At 43.0% G+C, this 23,234-nt stretch overlaps 1 protein-coding gene and 1 pseudogene across 3 annotated transcripts in view; both read left to right on the top strand.

Moving 5' to 3' along the window:
• Nucleotides 1-4,682: 4,682 nt before the first annotated feature.
• Nucleotides 4,683-23,234, top strand: part of Ptpra (protein tyrosine phosphatase receptor type A) — a 163,351-nt gene continuing 144,799 nt past the window's right edge. For 2 of the 3 annotated variants that reach the window (XM_008854484.2, XM_008854482.3), the window contains exon 1: nucleotides 4,683-4,957. The gene's annotated coding sequence lies outside the window, so the exon portion shown is untranslated. The remainder of the gene's footprint in view (nucleotides 4,958-23,234) is intronic. The other variant, XM_008854481.3, reaches the window with a different exon arrangement.
• Nucleotides 12,405-12,544, top strand: LOC115067841 (annotated as a pseudogene).

Here is a 23,234-nt window from a genome sequence, read left to right as displayed (position 1 = left end):
GATTAAAGGCAAGCACCACCATGCCTGGCTGTGTAGGAATATATTTTTCTTATAATGGATCAAGAATATGGACAGGATTCAACAGTGATGCTTTATGTCTGGTCCACAAGGTCTGGACATCAGCCGAAGATTCAAAGGCTAAGGGTGACTTGATAGGTGCTGAAATCCCTGGAGGCTTTTTCACTTGCATGTCGGAAGCATGTTGTAGACCAGGACCTTAGGGTTATGGACCAGAACACTTCCAATCTGGTACATTGTGCAACATGGCACCTGGGTCCCAAGGGCAAGCATCCTCAGGGGTAGCCAGATGGAATCTGCTGCTGCCTTTTCTAATCTAGCATTTGAAGTCCAGTGGTATCCCACCTGTGCATGTTGTTTGTCAACATGTTATAACCCTTCCTCACTAATTTCAAAATGGAGTAGTCTTACCTCTTGATAGGGGAGTGTAAAATTCTAAAAACTTTGTGGTCAGTTTTTTCAATCAGTCTATTTTTTTTTTTTTTTGAGAGAGCCCCAGCTAGCCTGGAACTTACTATGTAGACTGGGCTGGCCTGGGTATCACAAAGATGCACCCGTCTCTGTTGGGATTAAAGGCATGCACCACCATACCCAGCCTCTTAGCTTTCCCTTTGGAATGAGCAGATACCTCCAAGGAAAAGAAAGAACACTCCAATACTAGGATTATCATCCTTGGTTTTTGGCCTCACAATTCCACACTGCTCTAGGATCTCTTTGATGTCCTTTGAAAAGGTTGCCTCCAACATTTTAAGTTCTCAGTAAAGGAGTGCTTCCAGGAAGGAAGAGTTGGCCAGTACCTTTAGAATATACATGGTAAATCCACATCCCCAAAGTAACCTATTCATAAACGATGCTAATAGTAAATACTGTACACATGAAAATTTGGAAATATGTGAGAGATTACAACAATGGCAAGTGGATACAGTAATTACAACTTCATGAAAAGTGTGCATGTGGAAAGCACTGAAAATTGAAGGCAGGGGTTGGAGATGGAGCTTAGTGGTACAGCACTTGCCTAGAATGCCTGAAGCCCTGAGTTGGGTGCCTAGCACCACTAAACAAAAATAAAACAATGTTGTATACTTTTTACAAAGTTTATCACTAATCTCTGCCTCCCAACATTTTCTTATGAAACTTTCAAACATACAACCAAATTGAAAAATAGTACAGTGAACACCTGTATAATTATCACTTGGATTGATGTCTTACTATATTTGAGTTAACATATTTGTCCATGTACCCATTAATTAGATCATTGTATTTTTGATACATTTCAAAATAAGTCACATGCTGGATGAGATGGCTTACACCAGTAATCTCAGCACTCTGGAGGCTAAAGGAGGAGGATCAAGAGTTTGAGGCTAGGGACCAGAGAAATGGCTCAGCAATTAAGAGCACTTGCTGCTCAATCATGAGGACCAGAGTTCAGATTCTAGCACCCACATCTGGCAGCTCATAAATTCTTGCAACTCCAGCTCTAAAAGATCAGATGCCATCTACTGGCCTTTGCAGGTACCTGCACACATATCATGCACATACCTCACATAGATACCACCCCCAACAGACACGCAAAAATTTTTTTTTTTTTTTGGTTTTTTGAAACAGGGTCACCCTGTAGCCACAGGTGGTCTGGAACTCACTATATAGACTAGACTGGCCTGAATCTCATAGAGATCCACTGCCTCTGGAGTGCTGGGATTAAAGGTAAGTACCACCACACCCAGCTGTAGATAAATCTTTAAAAAAAGTCTGACACCAGACTGGGCAATATCCTGTCAAAACAACAAAAGTAGTAGTTGAAGACATCAAGATACTGCTCCCAAAATAGTACATCAGGGAAAATCTACATACAATGAAATGTACAGATCTTAAGTGCACATTTACTGAGTTTTGACCAATGCACATAACCTATAAACACCTTTATCTAAAAATCAGAACTGGGGTTATTGGGGGGTTAGCCCAATGGTAGAATACTTGCTAAGCATGTATGAGGTTCAGCCTAAGCCCTGAAAAATAAGTCAGAAGCAGAACTTTTTTCTTCCAAATTCTTAATTGCTCAATAGAAATTAGTAATGTCTCCTCCCTTAAGCAATTGTATAAGCAGGTCTGTACCTATGGTGTTGGGTGGGGCCAAGTCTTATCTAATGGACGGGGCTAGGATTCAGGCATGGGGCAGAGTATGTAAACATTTCTCCTAGATTGAAGTATCAGTGGCTGTAGAGTGACTCAGGACAAAGACTCTTACAAGGCAGTACAGGGTAAAGAGCCTCCTTGGCCTGTCTTAAGTATAAAACTCCAGCAAATGACCCTTAGGAGATGAATAGTGGCCTGGAAAGGCACTTGGCTCTGATTTATTTCAACGTTCTTATTTATTTTCATTTTAGCACTCGAGGAAACACTTGTTCATGTTTATTTACTGTCCATCTCCAGAATGTAAGCTCCTGAGAGCTGACACCTCTTCTGTCTTATTCTGAGTTGTGTCCAGTACATAGACTGCACTCAGAATTATTGGGAGAACATCTCATTATTTCACTTAATAAATGGGGAAAGGTGGGCTGGAGAGAGTAAGTGACTTGCCTAAGGAAAACAGACTCCTTTAATTCTATACTACAGCCCTGCTTATTTCAGTTCTTTGCTTATGAATCCTGTACTGCTGGGCACCTGTAGGGTAGCTGGCAAATTCTTATCTGTGCATGTACCTCACTTGCTGGTACTAATGCAATAGGGACAGAAGGGTTCCCAGTTCTCCCTCTCTCAATTCCCTTCTTCTTCTCCTCCTTCTCCTCCTCCTCCTTCTCCTCCTCCTCCTCCTCCTCCTCCTCCTCCTCCTCCTCCTCCTCCTTCTTCTTCTTCTTCTTCTTCTTCTTCTCCTTCTTCTTCTTCTCTCAAGATAGCTCTTGATTGTGCTGATGGGGTAGAGGAGCTCTGGACACTTACCAGGACTCAAGTAGGACAGGAGGTAGGCCAGTATCCCCAGGAAGACAGCCAAGAATGAAACTGTTCTTTTCCTATAGAAACCTGTGTGGCTGTTTTGCACTGAGCCTTCCCAGAGTCTTCAGTGAATTACCCAAGACCCAGCCTCTTCCTGGTCTGAAATTCTAAGTCACCTCTGCACGAATACCACATGCTCAGATATTATAGAAAGAAAAGGAACTTGCATTTTCTGATAATGGGTTACTTGCCAAGCTGTATGTGCTAATTCTCAGCATAGCCCTAGGAGGTTCCAGGAAGAATCAGAGGTAGACTCAGGTCACTCTGGAAACCCAGGGCTCTGACTACCAAAACTGACTGCAAGTTTTCCTAAGTATGGTCAGATCTGGTAGGGTCCTGCACATAGTCTCAAGGGCAACCATTTATTTTAATAACTTTATTTTTATTATACTACCAACATTAGTATTACAAACCCTTTTATGATACAAATTCAAATAAAAATAAATCAAAAGAAACAAACAGTAGGTTAGCTGTAAATAAGGTAAACCTAGCTGGTGGGGTTTAAAGTTACTCTCCAGGCTACTCTTCTTAGCTAACCAAGAACTCCCGAACTCTTTTTTTTTTTTTTTTTTTCTATACGCTAAATTCCAGTGCAAGGCTAGACTTTCATTTAGTCACATTTCATTTTGCTGTGCATTTCCACCCTGAATAGACTTTGTACTTGCCAGGAAACCGGCATATTGGAGGACCAGTCCCCATTGGCTGAAGTCTGACATTTAGGACAATGGATAGAGAAGTCTTTGGCTGGCTTTCTCACTGATACCACCTCTGGGGTGGCCCTATTGAGGGAGATCAAGAGTCACAAATCTTTGAAGGCGTACTGCAACCCACATTCCCAGGCTGTGGCTCTGGTCAGCATGCACTTAACTGTCCCAATACGGGAAGGGTGTATACATGCAGAGTTCTAATTTGGCTCTCTAGGTCTTGGCAGCATCCTGTGCTGCCGACCTCAGACGAACAAATGACTTATAGGCGCTAAGTGATGGACTGGTGCCCAGTCATGCGGAATCGAGCACGCCGCCCCCACCCCCACCCCACCCACCCCACCCACGTACACTTTCATTCTCTCCTCCAGCACCAGGCGTATAGCAAAGCGTCACGTGCCATGCGTCCACCCAGCTCTGGAGAATCAGACCCAGTATGAGCATCAGAGATTTCCCTGGGGCTCGGGTGGGGTAGGTTTATTTAAGATGGCACCCACAGAGCCAGACTCGTTCTAGGGATTCGGCAAGTTCCTCTCCCCGCAATGACATCCTTCGTCTTTAAATACCTTACAACAGTTGGGGGAGGGGGCCGAGGGCAGCAGAGGCCGAATGTATCACATTTCGAGAGGAATGGCAAGATGGCTTTCGAGTTTCAGACCTCCCCCGTCAGCAGATAGTGGTGTGCCTGGTCTTGGTTTCCTCATCTGTCAACTGGGAAGAAAACCCTATGTCCAGGGGGCTGGGACTTAGAGGCGGAAGACGTTGGTGCCGGGCCGCCGGTGCTGCGGAGCGGCTTCCCGAAGGACAGGAAGAGTCTCTCGCAGTAACCTGGAGCCCCAACTTCGCGTCAGTCGGCCTGCGCCGGGGCTCAGGGGCGGGGCCCGCGGCTCTGGAGACGCCCGTTCGTCGTCAGCGAACCAGCGCCTGTCTCTGAACGGCCAATGACGAAGCGCCTTACAGCCAAGGCCGGGCCGAGAGCGAGGCTGCGGCGAGCGAGGCACTGACAGGGACTCGCGCGGCGATCCAGCTCAGACCCCTGGCCCACGCCTCCATCGCCGCCGCCCGCCCGGTCGTCTCTGCCGCTTCCCCTCGCCATGGCGGCGAGGTTGCCGCCGCCGCCGCGGGGCTCCGAGCCTCGTACTGGGCGACGGCCCTGAGGGCGAGCGGCGGGCCGAGAAGCCGCCGAGGTAGTGAGGCGGAGCAGCAGTCCGCGTCCCCAGCGGTCCCGCCCAGCGCCGGCCTCGGTGAGTGTTCGCTGCCGCCGCCCGCGTGGGTTCCGGAAGAGGGTGCTGCCCGGGCCGCGGATGGGAGGTCCTCGCATCCATCTTTCCCCGAGGAGTTCCTCGGGCTTGCGCATCCTGGCTCGGTGGACGGGGGAGGGAGTCCCGGAAACGTGAGGGACCGGGGACATGCTGGGACTTTGCGGACGTCCTCCTGAGGCCCAGGCCAGGGTGCTGCCGTAGTTCATTCTGAAAGATGAAACTTGGAACAGTGAGAACGGCATTTGCACAGGTCCGTTTAGTGGGAGGAAAGAATAAAACTTCTGGCAGGAGGAAATTGACTCTTGCAGTGAACATTTTTCCCCCTTAAATCCTCTCTTGGCCTTATTCCCAGCGGGCCCCCCCTCTCGTTTTTGCAGCCCACTCCCAACTGTTGAGGATACTTAACGGAAAATAGGGGATCAGAGCTGCCCAGAATTCAGAACTAGTCACTTGGGGTTGCACATCTCTTTACTTTCGGCAAGTACAATTTTAAAATAGTTACTTTTTTGAAAAATTAATTCGTAACTGTATTTCCTAAATACAAGTCAATGGCAGACCTGAACCTAATATGTTGGAAGTTTTTGTTGTTGCCAGTGATGCTATTTGTAAGACAGGAAAACAAGAAATGTTTCAAACCAACTTATGCCGGGAAATGCTGGCAGAAGCTTTTGACCAAGATGGGGATCCCTGCTGAAAACCAGTCCCATCTCCCTGGAGATGGCATTACTTGCTCCCTGCTAACTATTGTGGCAGCTGGAGAACCAAAAGATGGTGGGTGGAGGATTGACTGGAAAAGGATGCACATCTTTCTGCCTGGACACTCCTTTCAAAAACAGACCTGATGCTGTCACTTGTTCACTTAAAAACTGACTTGCTCACTTGGTCTTCCTATGAGATGAATGAAGCCTCAAAATCACTCAAGACTGTTGATAGTCTAGCCTAAATTTACTCTTTTATGGATAGCCTGATTTTTTAAAAAATGTTTTATTATTGTTTATTTTTTTGGTGTTTTTGAGACAGGGTCTCTCTGTAGCCCCAGCTGTCCTGGAACTCACTATGTAGACCAGGCTGGCCTTGAACTCACAGAGGTCCACCTGCCTCTGCCTCCCAAGTGCTGGGACTACAGGCGTTCACCACCACGTAATTTATGTGTATGAGTGTATTGCCTACATGCACCTGTGTTGTGAAACTCCATGGAGGTCAGAAGAGGGCTTCGGATTCAGGTGGAACTGGAGTTAAGGAAGCTTTGTAGCCACCATGTGGGTGCTGGAAATCGAACCTGGGTCCTCTGCAAGAGTAGTCAGTCTCTTAACTGCTGAGCCATCTCTCCAGCCCCTAGCCTGATATTTTTATGGAGAATCCCTTCAGTCCCATGTTTAGCTGCTTGACTGCCCCTTCATCAAAAACCCCCTTGGGCAGTTTTTGCTTTCTGTGTGTCCAGTGTCCTCCCACCTTTAAAATTCCAATCCCCAAGGTTTCCTTTGAAGTGCTTTTCATTTGAGAAAGATTCTTGAGTCTAGGAACTGTCCTGTTTAACTTTTCCCTGTTAGAGAATTCTTCCAACTTGTCTTGTAGGTTTTTTATCCACTTCCCAGGAGAAATTTTCGCCAGTGTTCCTGGTGCATGCTAGGACCGTAGTACTCTGATTCTCTCTCTCCACATCTGTCACACTTAGCTCCCATAAGTAGTCAACAGGCAGAAACTAGTAGGTTTCATATCCACTGGGTTCTAGTCTGCTTGACTGTTCTTAAAAGACCAAAAGCCTCTCTGTTACTTTTTACCTTTGTACCAAGTGGCTTGACCCATGTTCACTGTAAGGCGTGGTGTGATCCAGGAGGTTATTCACTGGGTACCAATTAGCCACTGATTTAGCATGTGAGTAAAGAACCAGAAAAGCAAACACTTTTGTTTTAGTGCATTCATCTATTTGCCCTGTAAAGTCTCTGGGATACATAATGAAAGTGAGAAAGTCACATCCTTACCTTTGAGAAGCTCACAGACCAATGCAAGACAAGTAGATATAAACACTTACACTGTAGATGCTATTAGAGTAGTAATAATTGCTGTTTTCTATTTGCCTGTGACAGGATGAGAGGAAAAATAAGCCCTTTTACAATTGTTGAAATGCTTTACATGCATTATTTGTTAATCTTTTCTACCGTCACATAAGGGCTTATTCCTCCTCTGCAGGGCTAGAAATTGAAGCTGAGTGGCCAGATGAGCAAATAGTCAGAATTTGAATCCTGACAGTCTTTTATTTCCAGAGTCTCTGCCTGGGTGATTTGGGAAAGCTTTCCTGAGAGGGCTCTCTGCAGATCCTGAGTGGGAGCATTGACATTTGTGTACGGTGGACTGCACATACAGGACAGAGAAGAACACAAGCAATCTTGGAGAAAGAAAGATCCTCTGTCTTGGGGAACTAGGAAGAGCAATTAAGAAGCTGGATTGGGTAGTCTGAAGAAGGGTAGGAGATGAGATAAGATTAGGGTCAGCATGAAGGATTATATTACTCAGTTAGGGTTTTGAGCCTGTAGAGGCGTGGAAGGAATCAGGGACTTGGAAAGGTCATCTGGTGTCTTATAGGACCATGTACTGATTGATACTTGTGCAGTTTTAGGAGGCAGTGACACTGACCCACAGAAATAGAATCACATCCTTTTAGACCCAAAGGAAGATTATTCCTTTTTTAGAGAGATTCTTACCCTGTTTGGGGAAACAATAATTAAAGCGTTTGAAAGGAAAATTCTAGCAGTACAAAAGGATATGCAGAGAAAATAAATCTTCCTGTTCTCAAATCTTCTCTCTCTTAACTGCCTTTCCAAAGATGCCTGCTGAAGTTTTCAGCGTCTATGGCCTTCCGTAGACACTATTCCCTTAGGAACTTGCATCTGCCTATGTCTACTACTCCACCATGGCACTTCCTTACTCTTTCTAAATTAGCAGGTGCTTAGAAAATCATTCCAGTGTTAGTCCAAAGTGTTGTTTTCTCTTTGTATTTATTTGTACTTTTCTTATTTCATTGTAAGGCTGTAAAATGAAATAAGTTGTTTTATCTGTGAATAGGACTGCCATATGTATTCATAACTAGTTTTTATGCTAAACATTTGTTTCAAGGTTTTTCTTTTACAGGAATACAATGAATATCCATCTACATACTTTGCTGAATGTTTATGTGTTCAATCATCTAAACAGTGTATTTTAAGGAATGGAACTGCTGGATCAAAAGACCTGGTTTTATTTTGGGTTTTTTTTTTTTTTTTTGGCCTTTTTTGAGACAGGGTCTCCCTGTAACTCCAGCTGGCCTGGAACTCACTATGTAGACCAGGCTGGCCTCGAACTTACAGAGATCCACCTGCCTCAGCCTCCCGAGTGCTGGGGATTAAAGGCATGTGCCACCACACCCGGCTTTTTAAAAATTTTACGGGTATGTGTGTATTGCCTGCATGTAGATAAGTGCACTCGTGTCATGCAATGCCCTTCAGAGGTCAGAGGAGGCTGTTGGATCCCCTGGAACTGGAGTTACGGACAGTTGTTAGCTGCCATGTGGGTGCTGGGATTGGAACCCGGGTCTTCTACAAGAAGAACCAATGTTCTTAACTGCTGAGCCATCTCTCCAGCCCCCCCCATATGTATTTTACTGCCCAATTGGTACCGCTTTGAAGTAGTTGTACCAATTTATTCTCTTCCCCAAAGCTAAGAGTGACTCAATAAATGTAAATCAGAATATACAGCTGAATCACCTGAGTTGCTTTTTAACTGTCATGTGCATGCCTTTTCTTCCTCCTCACCCCGTCTTAATTTAGAAAGGAATACATTGAATTTCAGAAGGACTCAAGTGACTTATGCCAGAAAATCAGTATTGAATGGTGGTGGTTTATTTTTTGCAGCTCTGACACTTGTATTTGCCAAGTGCCTTTCATGCAGGCCCTCCTCATTCATTTGTAAGCATTGTTGCATTATTTTTTCCCAGCTTCATGTAGAAAAATAACATGTAGGCTTGAGTTTTAAACAGGAAGCTGACCAAATATAGAATCTTGTCTTTTTACTTTCAGTGCAGGAACTAATAAGTGTTCTAAATTCCAAAGCTGTAGAAAAAAATATTATTTTTTGGTTCTGGGTACAACAAAAATAGCAATAGTGTGGGGCATGGTGGCGCACGCCTTTAATCCCAGCCCTCAGGAGGCAGAGGCAGGCAGATCTTTTTGAGTCTACATAGTGAATTCCAGGACAGCTGGGGCTACAGGGAGACCCTGTCTCAAAAAGACCCCCCAAAAAATATATATAGCAGTAGTATAACATAGACTTAATGAAGCTGAGCAGCAGTTTATTTTACTCTGTTCTCTACTGAAAAGAGAATATACGAAACGTAAAGCTATTACTTACTCAATTTCACATCCATTGTGTTAGTGTACTGACACAGATTTTCAAGTTTGCAGTCAAGTAATACCAGATATGATTTTGAGATTTTAATATTACGAAATACTTTATATTTACTCATTTCTTTATCTTTGTTAAGATGACAGTATAATATCCCATGTATAAACAGCAGTACGTTGTGCAGTCTGTTTTTTGTGGGTTTTTTTAAAATTTTGTCTTTTTGAGACAAGGTCTCCCTGTAGCCCCAGTTGGCCTGGAACTTGCTGTGTAGCCTAGGCTTGCCTCGAACTCACAGAGATCCACTGGGATTAAAAGCATGCGCCACCACACCCGTTTGTGCATTCTGTTTTATTCTTTCCTTTTTTCCCCATTATACAGTTTTACTCTTAGATGATTTTATTGGACTCTTAGTCTTCAAGTGGGCTTGTGGAGTCAAAAGATTGATTTATTGCTGAGTTGCTACCTGTAAAAGTTGCACTATTTACAATACCATAGGCAGTGTGTGTAGTGCTATTTCTTGGCATTCTAGCAGTGCTATCACCAGCAAACCCTAATCTTTATTAATTTAAAAGAAATACAGGGGATGGAGAAATGGTTCAGTGGTTAAGTGTGTACTGCTCTTGCAGAGGATCTGAGTTTGGTTCCTGGCACCAACTTCAGACTACTTAACCACCTGTAACTCCAACTCTAGGGGATGCCTCTGGTCTCTGAGGCACCTGCACTCACATGTGCATACCCACAGACAGACACACATATAATGAAAATAGCCGGGCATGGTGGCACACATCTTTAATCCCAGCACTCGGGAGGCAGAGGCAGGCGGATCTCTGTGAGCTTGAGACCAGCCTGGTCTGCATAGCAAGTTCCAGCCCTGCTAGGGCTACGTAGTGAAGCCCTGTCTCAAAAACCACAAATAAATAAATAAATTTTTAAAAAGAAATATAATGAGCCGAGCATGGTGTCACACTCTCCCAGCACTTGGGAGGGAGATCTTTGTGAGTTCAAGGCCAGCCTGGTCCACATAGTGAGTTCCAGGACAGCTGGGCCTACAAGGAGACCCTGTCTCAAAAAGAAAAAAAAAAAAAAAAAAAAAAAAAAAAAGAAATATAATGGTACCCTGTGTTAGATTTATTTAACTTACAATGAGGCATATATTGAGTTAGGTTTAAGGTACCAATGGCCCAATTTCTTTAATGAGATGCATATTGTACAAATTTGGAATGGAATCGTATTGATGTGAAATCTGTGACTAGATGCTGTTCTATTGAATGTAACAGACATTGTGCCAGGAGCAGGGATACTCCAGAGTAACATGGAAACGATGTCTGTCTTCCTGTCACTTGTGGGGTAGTAGACAGACATTAATTACCTCATGGTGATTGTAGATGTGAGTGAAGAATTGAGTGTCGGAGAGTGCCAAAGAAGTCCGGTGGTTAAACAGAATTAGTAAAGGCTCTTAGCTGGGACAGGATTTGGTAGCTCAGGACAGCATCTCTGTAACTTGAATGTTCACATGAACCATCTGGAAATTCTATTTAAAATGCCAAGTTCTAGACTGGAGAATGGCTCAGTGGTTAAAAGCACTGGGTGCTCTTGCAAAGGACCTGAGTTTGGTTCCCAGCATCTACATGGTGACTAACAAACACCCGTAATTCCAGTTCCAGGGGATCTGACTCACTCTTCTGACCTCTGTGGGCATTGTACAACATGGTGCACCTACATACATGCAGGCAATACACTCCTATACATAAAATAAAAATAATAAAGAAAACATTTAAAAAAAATTCCAGGTTCTGATTCAGCAGGTCTGGGGTGGAACTTCAGATTTTCCATTGCTTACTACCTTGTAGTGAAGCAGGTACTGCTTACTGATAGGTCATACTTGATGCAACAAGCCCTAACTGAGAGCTTGGTAAGCACTTGATTTTGGGGTAGAAATTGAAAATGTATACTTTAATTTCCCAGGTGATTCTGATCTGAGGTCAGTGCTGAGAGCTACCATTGGAAAGAGGCCAGAATTGAGGGCCCAATATGTACACATAGATTTTGGGTTTTACCTTGATGGCAGAGCTAAGCTGTTGAAAGATTTTAAGCAGGAGAATGAACTGCTTCAACTTCCAATTATAAAAGTTCGCTATGGCTGCAATCTAAAGTAGTAGTTTTTAATGGTAAGATAGATAAGATAGTTCAGTGGAATGTTTGAAAAGTTTTAGAACTTTTCATCTTATAAATGATCCTGTGTATATAGTGTTAAAAACAGAGCTTTGGATATCCTTCAGGAACAGAATTCTGCAGTGAACAGAAGATGTTCAATGGATTACAGCTCTTTTTTTTTTTTTTTCTTCCTTTTTTGGTTGTTTTGAGACAAGATCTTCCTGTACCCCCATTTGACCTCAAACTGTTATTCAGTTTGATCTCACAGAGATCTGCTTGCCTTTGCCTCCTGAGTACTGGGATTAAAGGTGTATGCCAACAAGCCTGACTTGGATTACAGCATGTTTAAAGATTTATTTCATTATTTTTGAAATTATGTGTGTGTGTGTGGATATGTACATGTTAGTGTAGGTGCCTGTAGAGGCCAGGAGAGGGCATCAGATCCCTGGAGCTGGACTTACAAAGGTTGGGAACTGCTGTGTGGGTGCTGGGAACCAATCTCTGGTCTTCTACAAGAACAGTACCAGCTCTTAACAATTGAACCATCTTTCCCAATGATACCATATTGTTAACCAGTTTATAGTATTAGTTTCATTAAACCTTTACAAGATGGACATACAGGGAAACCAGTGATTGTAGAAAATACTGATAGTACAGGTACAGGTAAACAAGATGATAGAACTGACACTGTGCCTAAGAACTCCCCCACCCCCATCCCTACCTCCTCCAACCCCCACTATGTAGACTGGGCTGGCCTTGATCTCACAGAGATCTACCTACCTCTGCCTCCCAAGTGCTAGGATCAAAGGCATGTGCCACCATGCCCAGACCCTAAGAACTCTTGATAAGCTGTTAAATCATATTAAATAAACCAGTTCTTCTTAAAATAGAAAATATCATACTTACCTGGCAAAGGAGAGATCATGAACAAGAAGGTGACTTTTCTCAGAGCAAGGCTCATCCATTGCATTCTGTGGTTTCTGCAAATGTGGGAAACTCAACTGCAGAAATGGGGGACTTCACTCACTCTGTCCCTTATTAGTATTTCTTTTAACCTTTTTATTGATATTCAAATACTATCATTAATACCAAGAAATGCAAAAACTAAGCATCTGGAATAGAATGAGAACGTCTAGCATTACCTTTGTTCCTCACTGTTGCAGGCACTCTATCACTGAACCACACCCTGACCACTCCTTCTTTCCCCCAAGGATGTTTAAAGTTACGTACTGTCCAATTAATTACACAGTTTTATTTGTGTTAATGATTAAAATTTGTATGTTGAGGTTTCTGGTTCTTATAAAAGGCAAATACCATTGGCAGGTTCTTCCTATTAAGGTCTGCTGACATAAACAAAAAGACTGATAGAATACATAAAAGATAATATGTAAAGAAACCAAAATATAGTCCTTTGTCATCAAATATTGTTGCAAACTACATATAAAACATTGCTGAATTTGTAAATAAATACATTAGAACAAAGCTTGCATGTAAGTATGTGTTTGTGACTACAGATACTCTGGAGGCCTAAACCCTAATTCTAAACCAACCTGGGAAACGTATCAAATTAATAAACAAACAAATAATAAAAAATATTGCCATGGGGGAAGTTTTATAACTAGCCAGAGCTGTGGGCTTAGCTTGGTATTAGAGTGCTTGTCTAACATGCATGAAGCCTTAGTTTAATCACCAGCTCTGCCAAAATACCAAACAAACAAGCAAACAATACAGGAGCTTCTATCCTATCACATATTACTAGGCTCATCCTCCCTCCTCTCTATTTTTCTGCAGACAAGATCTTACTGTGGAGCCCAGGTCCACCGCATACTTTTTGGCACAGGTGGGGATGAGGTGGTGACCAGGATCTTGTTATTTAGCCCCTCAGACTCTCAGCAATCATTCAGCCTCACCCTCACAAGTGCTGGGATTACAGGCTACCGTCTTAATTTTTCTTGCCTTAACCTCCTAAGTACTGGAATTATAGATATGTCTCACTTTGGCTAGTTAGAGTCTCTTTTATTTATTTTTATATGTTCATGTATGTGTGTGTATGTGAGTGCATGTATGGGTACTTACAGAGGCCAGAAGAGGGTGTCTGATCCCCTGGAGCTGGTGTGATAGGTAGTTGTGATCTGCCATGTGGATGCTAGGAACTGAACTCAAGTCCTTTCCAAAAGTAGTATGTACTTTTAACTACTGAGCCATCTCTCCAGCCCTAAATTCTCAAGAATATGGTACATACTGGGAAGCTGGAGACAGGCAGATCTCTAGGGCTCCGTGGTCAAGCCATCCTGGCCTACTGAGCTCCAGGCCTTTGATGGCACCTGAGAAGTGACACTGATACTTAAGGTTGTTGTCTAACCTGTATACTCCATGTGTGCAGCTCTGCTCTCTTGCACATACATGTATAAACACATGTGTAACACACAGAATAGAATGAATCCATTCCTTGCCCTCTATATGGGAAAAATGCTGAGTCAGGTTACCATTCACTGATTATCTTGTAGAGTTGTTAATGATTTGGTATTTTTCTTTTTCTTTTTCTTTTTTTCTTTTGGTCATTTCGAAACAGCATCTCCCTGTAGCCCCAGCTGTCCTGGATTCACTATGGAGGCCAGGCTGGCCTCGATCTCACAGAGATCCCCTGCCTCTGCCTCCTGAGTGCTGGGATTAAAGGTGTGCACCACCACGCCCGGCGGTATTTTTCTTTTTTAAAAAATGTAAGTTTTTGGCAGTCATGATAGTATATACCTGTAATCCCAGCACCACAGAGGTTGAGGAAAGAGAATTGCAAGTTCAAGGCCAGCCTGGGCTATACAATGACACCCTATCTCAAAACAAAAAGCCAACTGTTTGTATTAAGTATAGCTGCCTAACAAATAAGAAAAAACAATGTCTGTAATCTGTCCCTTCAAGTAAGGATATTATTTTGCCAATGAATGATAAAGTGACTGCTTTTAAAATGTTTTATTTTTTATTTGTTTATTTATTTATTTGGAGATAGGGTCTCACTGTGTAGCCCTGGCTGGCCTGGAACTCATAGAAATTCTCCTGCTTCTGCCTTCTGAGTGCTGGGATTAAGGGCATGAACCACCATGCCTGGCTTATTTTAATTAAAAAAAAGGAAATATGTTATAAGACCATGCTGGCCTTGAATTGACTGTGTAGCCCAAGGGTGACTTTCCTCCTTAATGTTGGAATTAACAGGCATGAACCACCATACCTGGTTTATGCAGTGCTGGATCAATGGTAGAGACTGAACCCTGGTCCTCATGCATGCTAAGCAAGTATTCTACCCACTAAGCTACATCCTCAGCCCCAAATTCTCCTTTTTAAATGTACAATACAATGATTTAGTACATTACTATAGTACATTGCTAGAGTTGGGTAGCCATCACCATCATCTACTTTAAAAGTATTTTTATCACCCCAAGTTTCTTCTTGGGGTGACCTGTTAGCTTCATTCACCATTCTTCCTTCCCTCCAACTACAGGCAACTGCTAATGTTTTGTCCCTACGGATTTGTCTGTTTCTTATCAATGGAATAATAAAATGTTTTTTAAATAACTGGCTTCCTTTAGTTAGCATAAAGTCTTTGAGATTCATCCATGTTTTGTGCACTTCATTCCTTGTTTTTCTTTAATTTTTTCCAGTGTGTGAGGGGGTGTACATGTGTGTATGCATATTTCTGCATGTGTGTGGGTACACATGTCAAGGTCCAAGGTTGATGTTAAGAATAATACTTCATTGTTCCTCCACCTTATTTATTGATTTAGGTTCTCTCATTCAAGCCCAGAGCTTGCTGATGTGGCTAGTTTGAGGCTGGAATTACAGGGGCTGCAATGTTCACCCAGCCTTTGTGTGGGTTTCAGGGAATCCAAACTTCAGTCCTCATCTGTTTGTTTGTTTATTTATTCATTTATTTGTGTGTATATCTGTGTGTGTATGTATGTATGGGGGTCTGCATGTGTGTGAATATGCTAGTGCACATGTCTGTGTGCATACACTGACCAGAAGAGGGTATCCCTTGAAGCTGAAGTTAACAGGTGTTTGCAGGTTCAACTTGGGTTCTAAATCCCATCCTCAATGATAGGCTAACAGATGCTCTTAATCACTGGGCCATCTCTCTAATTCCTGTGTCCCTCCCCCCCTTTTTGAGACAGGGTCCCCCTGAAACCCAGGTGGCCTGGAACTTGTTAAGTAGACCAGGCTGTCCTTAATCTCGGAGATCCTAGTGCTTCTGCCTCCTCAGTGCTGGGATTAAAGGCATGTGCCACCACACCTGGCTCCTAACATTTTTTGAAACAGTCTCTCACTGAACCTAGAACTCACTGATTGGTTAGCCTGGCTCACCAGGGTTGTATCCTATCCACCTGTCTGCCTCCTCAGCATGGGGATTACAGGCCCACACTGCCATGTCCAGTTTTTTACATGGGTGCTAGGGATATGAACTAAATGCTTCATGCTAAGCACTTTACTCCCTGAATCACCTTTCCAGCTCTCATTTCTTTTTATGACCCCAAATTATAATTTGTTATATAGATAATATACCACAGTTTTAAAATGGATGTTGATAAGCATTCAGGCTGCTTTTACCTTTTTGGCTCTCTCAATAATGCTATGAACATCATATAGAAATTTCCTTGTGGGCATGTTTTTGTTTCTTCTGGATGTATATTTAGGAGGGGAGTTGATAGATTAAGTAATGACTCTATTTCACTTACAATTTATTTTTTATGTATGAGTGTTTTTCCTGCTTGTATGTAAGCACACTCACACATGCAGTGCTCATGGAGGCCAGAAGAGGGCGTCAAATCTTCTGGACCTAGAGTTAAGGATGATAGCCACCTTGTGGGTACTGGTAACTGAACCAAGGTCCTCTGCAAGAGCAGCCAGTACTCTTAACCGCTGAGCCATCTCTCCAGATTCCTATTTCACTTTTTGAGGAGCTGCCAAATTCTGTTCTAAATAGACTACACCATTTTACATACCCATACCCAGCAGCAGTGTACAAGGGTGCTAGTTTCTGTACATCTGCCTACACTTCTTGTTTTCTTTATTATAGCCATCTTAGTGGGTATAAAGTCATAGCTCATTGTTTTTGTCTTTCTTTGATGATTAATAATGTTTGAGTGCCTTTTCATGTGTTAATTGGCCATTTGTATATGTTACTTGGAGAAATATCCATATTCTTTGTTTATTTTTTTAAAATTTGGTTCTCTTTTATTACTAAGTTCTTCATGAATTCTAGATAGAAGTTTCCTTACTAGGTACCTGATTTGTAATACCTTTTCCCATTTGTGATTTGTGTGTTTAGGTTTTTTTGTAAACATACTCCCTTAATGGTATCTAGCAGAATTGCTAAACTGAATGACTAAAAGAACTTGCAAACATTCTTTCTGCCATCTTGGCATCTGTGGAAGCCTGCGGGGAACAGGACTTCAAAAGGCAAATATGTCATTGTGGTGCAAGGCCACCTTCGCTGTGGTCTAGAGACCACAAGGTCTCTAGAACCTAAGAGAGCACCTGACTCTTAAGATTGAAAATGTTTATGCCTGAGATGAAACTGAGTTCTTAGGCACCTTAGGCATAGTGACTCCTGTGGCAAACTGAACCAAACCACAGTTATCTGGGGAAAGGTAGCTCTGCTCAAGAAGACAGTGATGTGGTTGGTGCCAAATTCTGAAGCAACGTTCCTGCAAAGGCTATTGTACACAGAATCCGTGTGTTCTTATGTGCATGTGTGCATGCAGGTGCACATGTACATGTGCATAATTGTGTATGAAGGGCCAGAGGTCAGTTTCGGTATCTTCCTTAGTCACTCTGCACCTTACTCTTTGACAGGACCTCTCACTGAACCTGGAGCTCACGATTGAGTGAGGCTGGCTGGCTGGTCAGCCACAAGGATCCATCTGTCTCTGCTTCCCTGTTGCACTGAATGTTTTTGGCCCTTTTCCCTTCTCAGGAGGCTGCAGGAGAGGGTGTGCTAGGAGGCCCCAGGGCTCACAGACTAACATAAGACATTTTTAGTTTGGTTTGGGTTTGTACTGTTTTATGACATTCGGGAGGGAGTGACTTACAAAGAAATGGCCTCTCAGGACCCCCACATCATTCAAGTTCTGCCCACAGTAGGGCAGTAGGTCTTAAGTGTCCCATCACCTCCAGCATGCTGCAGGAGGACGCCGATGCTGCAGGACACTGCAGTTGGCCCCTGTGGGCACGCTTTCTCCATTCTAGTCTCTCTGGCTGTGCCAACTCTCCATCTCCCTGGCAGCCAGCTCCACCCCTCTTCCAAGGGTGCTCCTTGTCTTGCCCCTGGCTGGCTTACTCTTTTCAGAGGAATGAGTGAAGTCCGGGCTGCACTCCCCAGTGCTAGAATTACTGTCATGCCCTTACTGCATCCAGCTTTTTAAGTAGGTGCTGAGGCTCTGAACAGGTCCTCATGCTTGTGTGGCAAGTGCTTTACCAACTGAGCCATTTCCTTAGCCTTATGCTCAGTTTTTTGTTTTTAATTGTGTGTTTGTGGGTATGTGCACGTGAGTACAGGTGCCTGGAGAGTGCAGAAGATAGTATCAGATCCCCTGGAGTTGGCGTTAACAGTTGTGAGCTGCCCGATGTGGATGCTAGGAGCCAAACACCTGTTTTCTGCATGAAAGCAGTACCTACTCTTAAACACTGAGCTCCAGCCTCTGTTCTTGCCCCAAGCTTTTTATTTAAAAAAAAAAAAAATTCTAGCCAAATTTAAAGCAGAATATCTATTACTGAATGGTGGGAAAATATCACAGTAAGTGCAGGCATAGAGCTCCTTTCTTGTGGACCCATGTTTATTGTTATCTATTGAAACCAAATATCGACTTGTAATCAGGCTTTCACAGTACTCTATTAAAAATTATTAGAATGAGAGTTTTAAGGTGATGGAACTATGTAGCTCAGTGCTTGTCTTACATGCACAAAATCCTGGGTTCAACTTTAGCAGATAGGAAGATAAGTTTTTCAATCATAATGAAAATATTTCATTTTGTGAATCACATAAAATATTTTTAAAACTTTGTTATTGTGTGTGTATCTGATTGGAGATGGGTGGTACATATATCACAGCATGCATGTGGAAGTCACAAGACAACTTTGTGGAGTAAACTCTCTTCCAGCTTTACATAGGTTCAGTATCAAACTCAGATCATCAAGCTTGCACAGTACACACTTTCTCTGCTGAGCCATCTCACCAACCCACATCAAAAATACAGTTTTAAGAGTTATTTTTATTTCATGTGTGTGTGTGTCTGCATATGTGTATGTGTTCTGGTGCCCATGGAGACCAAAAGAAGGTGTTAGATCGCCTGGAACTGGAATTACAGGCAGTTGTGAGCCAGGAACTGGCCAAGTAGACCAGGCTGGCCTCATTTTCTCATAGATCCACCTGCTTCTGCCTCCCAAGTGCTGAGATTAAAAGCATGTGCCACCATGCCCAACATTTCTTTCTTTTTTTTCTGAGACAGTCTCTGTAGTGTTGGCAGTAGAAATATTAGAGTTCCAAATTTTCGACTTTTGGAAAAGAGGATTATTGGTGAGTGGTGAATGGAGCTTGTGTGTGTAAGAAGTTGAAGTCCAGCTGTTGTGAATTGTGCATGTAGTTTTCAAACATTGACAGCTTAAAACAATATTGTAAAAGGATCATTACCACCTGTCAATGAAGAGAGTGCCTTTCACCGATTGTGCCATGCACTACCATTAGAGTGGTATTGGAATAGTTCCAGAACTTACGATGTTCTTTTAAAAGGAAAAGGAACTGAGGGACCTGGATGCTTCTACTCTGTTGGTTATTTTTGTGTCTCCAGTGATAAGAATGTTTTTCCCACCTTGCATCGAGTGAGGCCTGTCCCAAATTTAGTGTTTTTGTCCGTGCCTGTTAGATTGCTGCCCCCCCACCCCACCATGTCCCTCCTCCTCCTGCCTGGGCCTGTGCATTTTGTCAGTAGTGCCTGAATTCACAGTGACTTCCAGCTGTGCTTCTGGGGTGGGGGTGGGGGGTTCCCTCCTGTGTGAGTGGTGGCTAGAATGGGCCTCGAAAGTCCTCAACTCCCAAACCCTCACAGATGAGAAGCAGCAGCAGCCCAAGGAGATTTCACGTAGTGTGTGAACTTGCTTCTAGTTTGTGGGGGTCATAGAAGGTCCTTTTTGTTCCTGCCAGCAAAGAGTTCTGAATCTCTGAGGCAGCAGTTGTCACTTAGTGAGTGACTAGAATGAGTATGAACATTCCAAAGAAGACAAAAATAATGTGGTTTTGGTTGTTTTATTGTTTGCATTTTTAGATTATGTGTTTGAGTAATTAGTACTTGAACATGTTAAAATATATAGATTGTGGCAGTTTGAATGAGAATGTCCCCTATAGGCTCCAAGTATTTGAGTGTTTTGTCCCCAATTGGTGGCACTGTTTTGGGAGGTCTTAGAACGTGTGGCCATGCTGGAGGAAGCACATCACTGTGGGCGGGCTTAGAGAGCTCTTAAGCCTTATGGAGTCTCCAGTAGCTCTCTGTTTCCTGTGCCTGCTTGAAGATGTGAGAGCTTAGCTTCTGCTTCTACTCCAGCCTCCTCTGCCACCATGCCTCCCTGCCATGGTGGACTCTTGCCCCTTTGGAACCGTAAGCTAAATAAACTCTTCGCTTTTTTTTTTTCTTTTCGCCTTTTTGAGACTGGGTCTCTTTGTAGCTCCAGCTGGTCTGGAACTCGCTATGGAGACCAGGCTGGCCTTGAGTTCACAGAGATCTGCCTGTCTCTGCCTCCCAAGTGCTGGGATTAAAGGCATGTGCTATCATGCCTGGCTTAAACTCGTCGTTGGTCATGGTATTTCTATCACAGCAACAGAAAAATAACTAATTCATAGATAATACTAAAAATGTATAGTAAAAGGTAACAAGCCCCCTCACCCAACTTCCTCTTTCCAAAAGCATCTATGTAGGCATTTGGGGACAAAGCTCAGTTGGTAAAGTTCAGACCTCAGTTCAGTTCCCCTGAACCCATGTAAAAAAAAAACAGGCACAGTAGCACATGCTTGTAATCCTGGGGCTGGGGAGGCAGTGACAGGTAGATAGATCCCTGCTTGCCTAACCTACTTCCTGAGTTCAGGTTATTCAACAATCTTGTCTCAGAAAATAAGGTGGATGGCTCCTGAGAGACAACACGCAAAGTTGACCCATGTCCACATACCTGTGCACACTTGTGTACCCCAAGCATACTCACCAACACAACACACATAAGCATCCATAGATACAATGAACAATACTTCTGAAACTTTCCAGAACTACATGCCTGCACAATATAAATGTTGCTTAAGTTTGTTACTTCAGTTAACAGTAAAGAACTGTAGGAGAGTTTCATGTTTATTAAAAGGGTTATGTGTTAACAACAAATCAAGAATTTCTTTTTCTGATGCTGATGATTGAACCTATAGCCTTGTGTGTGCTAAGCACAAATGTTGGAAGGGGTTTTTGTGTATAGAAAGGACTTCTTAAATTTAGTTGGTTTCTGGGCTGGAGAGATGGCTCAGCAATTAAGAGCACTGACTGTTCTTGAGGAAGACCTGGGTTCAAATCCCAGCACCCACATGGCAGCTAACAACTGCCCATAACTCCAGTTCCAGGGGATCCAGTGGCCTCTTCTGTCCTCCTCAGGCATTGCACGACATGGGTGCACTTACCTACAATACACACATACACATAAAATAAAAATAATAGGGCTGGAGAGATGGCTCAGTGGTTAAGAGTTCTTGCAGAAGACCCAGGTTCGAATCCCAGCACCCACATGGCAGCTAATAACTGTCCATAACTCCAGTCCCAGGGGATCCAACAGCCTCTTCTTACCTCTGTGGGCATTGTACAACACAGGTGCATTTATTTACCTACATGCAGGCAATACACTCATACACATAAAATAAAAAAATAAAAAAAAAATAGCTGGGCGTGGTGGTGCACACCTTTAATCCCAGCACTCAGGAGGCAGAGGCAGGTGGATCTCTGTGAGCTGGAGGCCATCCTGGTCTTTATAGTGAGTTCCAGGCTAGCTGGGGCTACAAGGAGGCCCTGTCTTAAAAAGAGCCCCCCCCTAAAAAAAAGAAAAGAAAATGAAGGTTCTAGATGAAAGGGGGTGGTGGTGGTGGTGGTGGTGGTGGTGGTGGTGGTGGTACAGAAACCAGAAGCTGGAAGGGATGGAGGAGCAGGGAAATGGGATGTTAACTTGCTGAGGTGGTGAGTCTCTTAAAGTTGGAACGAGGCTTATAGTCCCAATTTGGTAAGCTTTAGGGGACTGGTGGGAGAGTTACCTGATGAGAAAGGTAGATGACAGCTTGTACAATAATGAGGAATTGTTTAGCAGATGATATGACTAGTGTTCTTTCATTTTGGAACAGGTCATTCAGATTCTAGGAGATAAGTTTCCATGTACTTTGGTGGTACAGAAAATTGACCGTATGTTTCTGTTTTGTTTCATTTTTAAAAAAGTGGTTTGACAGCCGGGCGTGGTGGCGCACACCTTTAGTCCCAGCACCTGGGAGACAGAGGCAGGTGGATCTCTGTGAGTTCAAGGCCAGCCTGGTCTACATAGTGAGTTCCAGGACAGCTGGGGCTACAGGGAGGCCCTGTCTCAAAAAGACCAAAAAATAAAATAAAATAAATAAAAATAGTTTTAAAAATTAGTTGGTTTCCAAATTAACATTTAATTTATTAAAGTGGCAATAAAAAAACAATTTTCCTTTAGTCTTCTTATAGTTGTAAACATAATAATTTTGTATAGAAATAAAAAAAATTCATTTTTCTGTATTTTTAACTTGTCTTTTAAGTAAATGTTAAAGTTTCACAGATAAAATTCTTCCAAACCCCTTAGTTGTTGAGTTGCACTCCCTAAGTTGTTTAATATACATTTAATACAATCAGGCCCATTAAGCACAGTGAGGCCCTGACAGGTCAGAGTTAACCACTGTAACACACAGAATCCGCTTAAGCATTGAACAATCTGTCATAATAAGAAGTTGAACTTGCAAAAGCAGTAAAGCAGGTTCTCATAAGACCAGTGCTTTTCATTGGCTCTATCTAAACTACCAACATTTAAAAAAACACATAAATATCAGTACCATAAGTTGTACTTCATTTTCTTACTCACATATGGTCACTCAGTTATGGAGGACAGCTTATTCCCTTTCAGGGTTCTAGTGTCAAGCCAATGTTTGATTAAAGTTTTACTGGGGAACCAATGAATTTATTGAGCTTACTTGCTGAGATAGCTGAGGGATTGCTGAAGTGTATGTATGACCTGAGGGAATGCACACTGGAAAGCCTTTACCCAGCATGGGTCATGCCTTCTCTTCCTAGCCTTCCCCAGATTGTATACTTTAGCCCTCCCCAAATCCAGGAGGCCATGTGTGATTAAGGCCAAATTGCATACAGTTGGCTGGGAAGAGTAGCAGGCTAATCTGGTCAGGGTCCAATAACCCTGCTTGATCCTCCTTTAACGTATGAGCCCAACCATCAACAAGCCGAATTGTGACATTTAGCGATCAGGCTCAGCTGAAGTCATCATGATGGTAGTTATTTCATGCAGAAGAGACTGCTATATAGTATCATCTTATTAAAAGGACCTGGAATTTAAAAGGATTTGGTGCTAGGACCCACATATGAGGGAGATACATACGTCGTTTGTTTTTCTGAGTCTGTGTTACTTCAAGTATAACAGTTTCTAC

Source organism: Nannospalax galili, unplaced genomic scaffold (assembly GCF_000622305.1).
Source record: "Nannospalax galili isolate Female #2095 unplaced genomic scaffold, S.galili_v1.0 scaffold707, whole genome shotgun sequence".
NCBI classification, from domain to species: domain Eukaryota; kingdom Metazoa; phylum Chordata; class Mammalia; order Rodentia; family Spalacidae; genus Nannospalax; species Nannospalax galili.
This window is presented reverse-complemented; position numbering and strand designations above follow the sequence as displayed.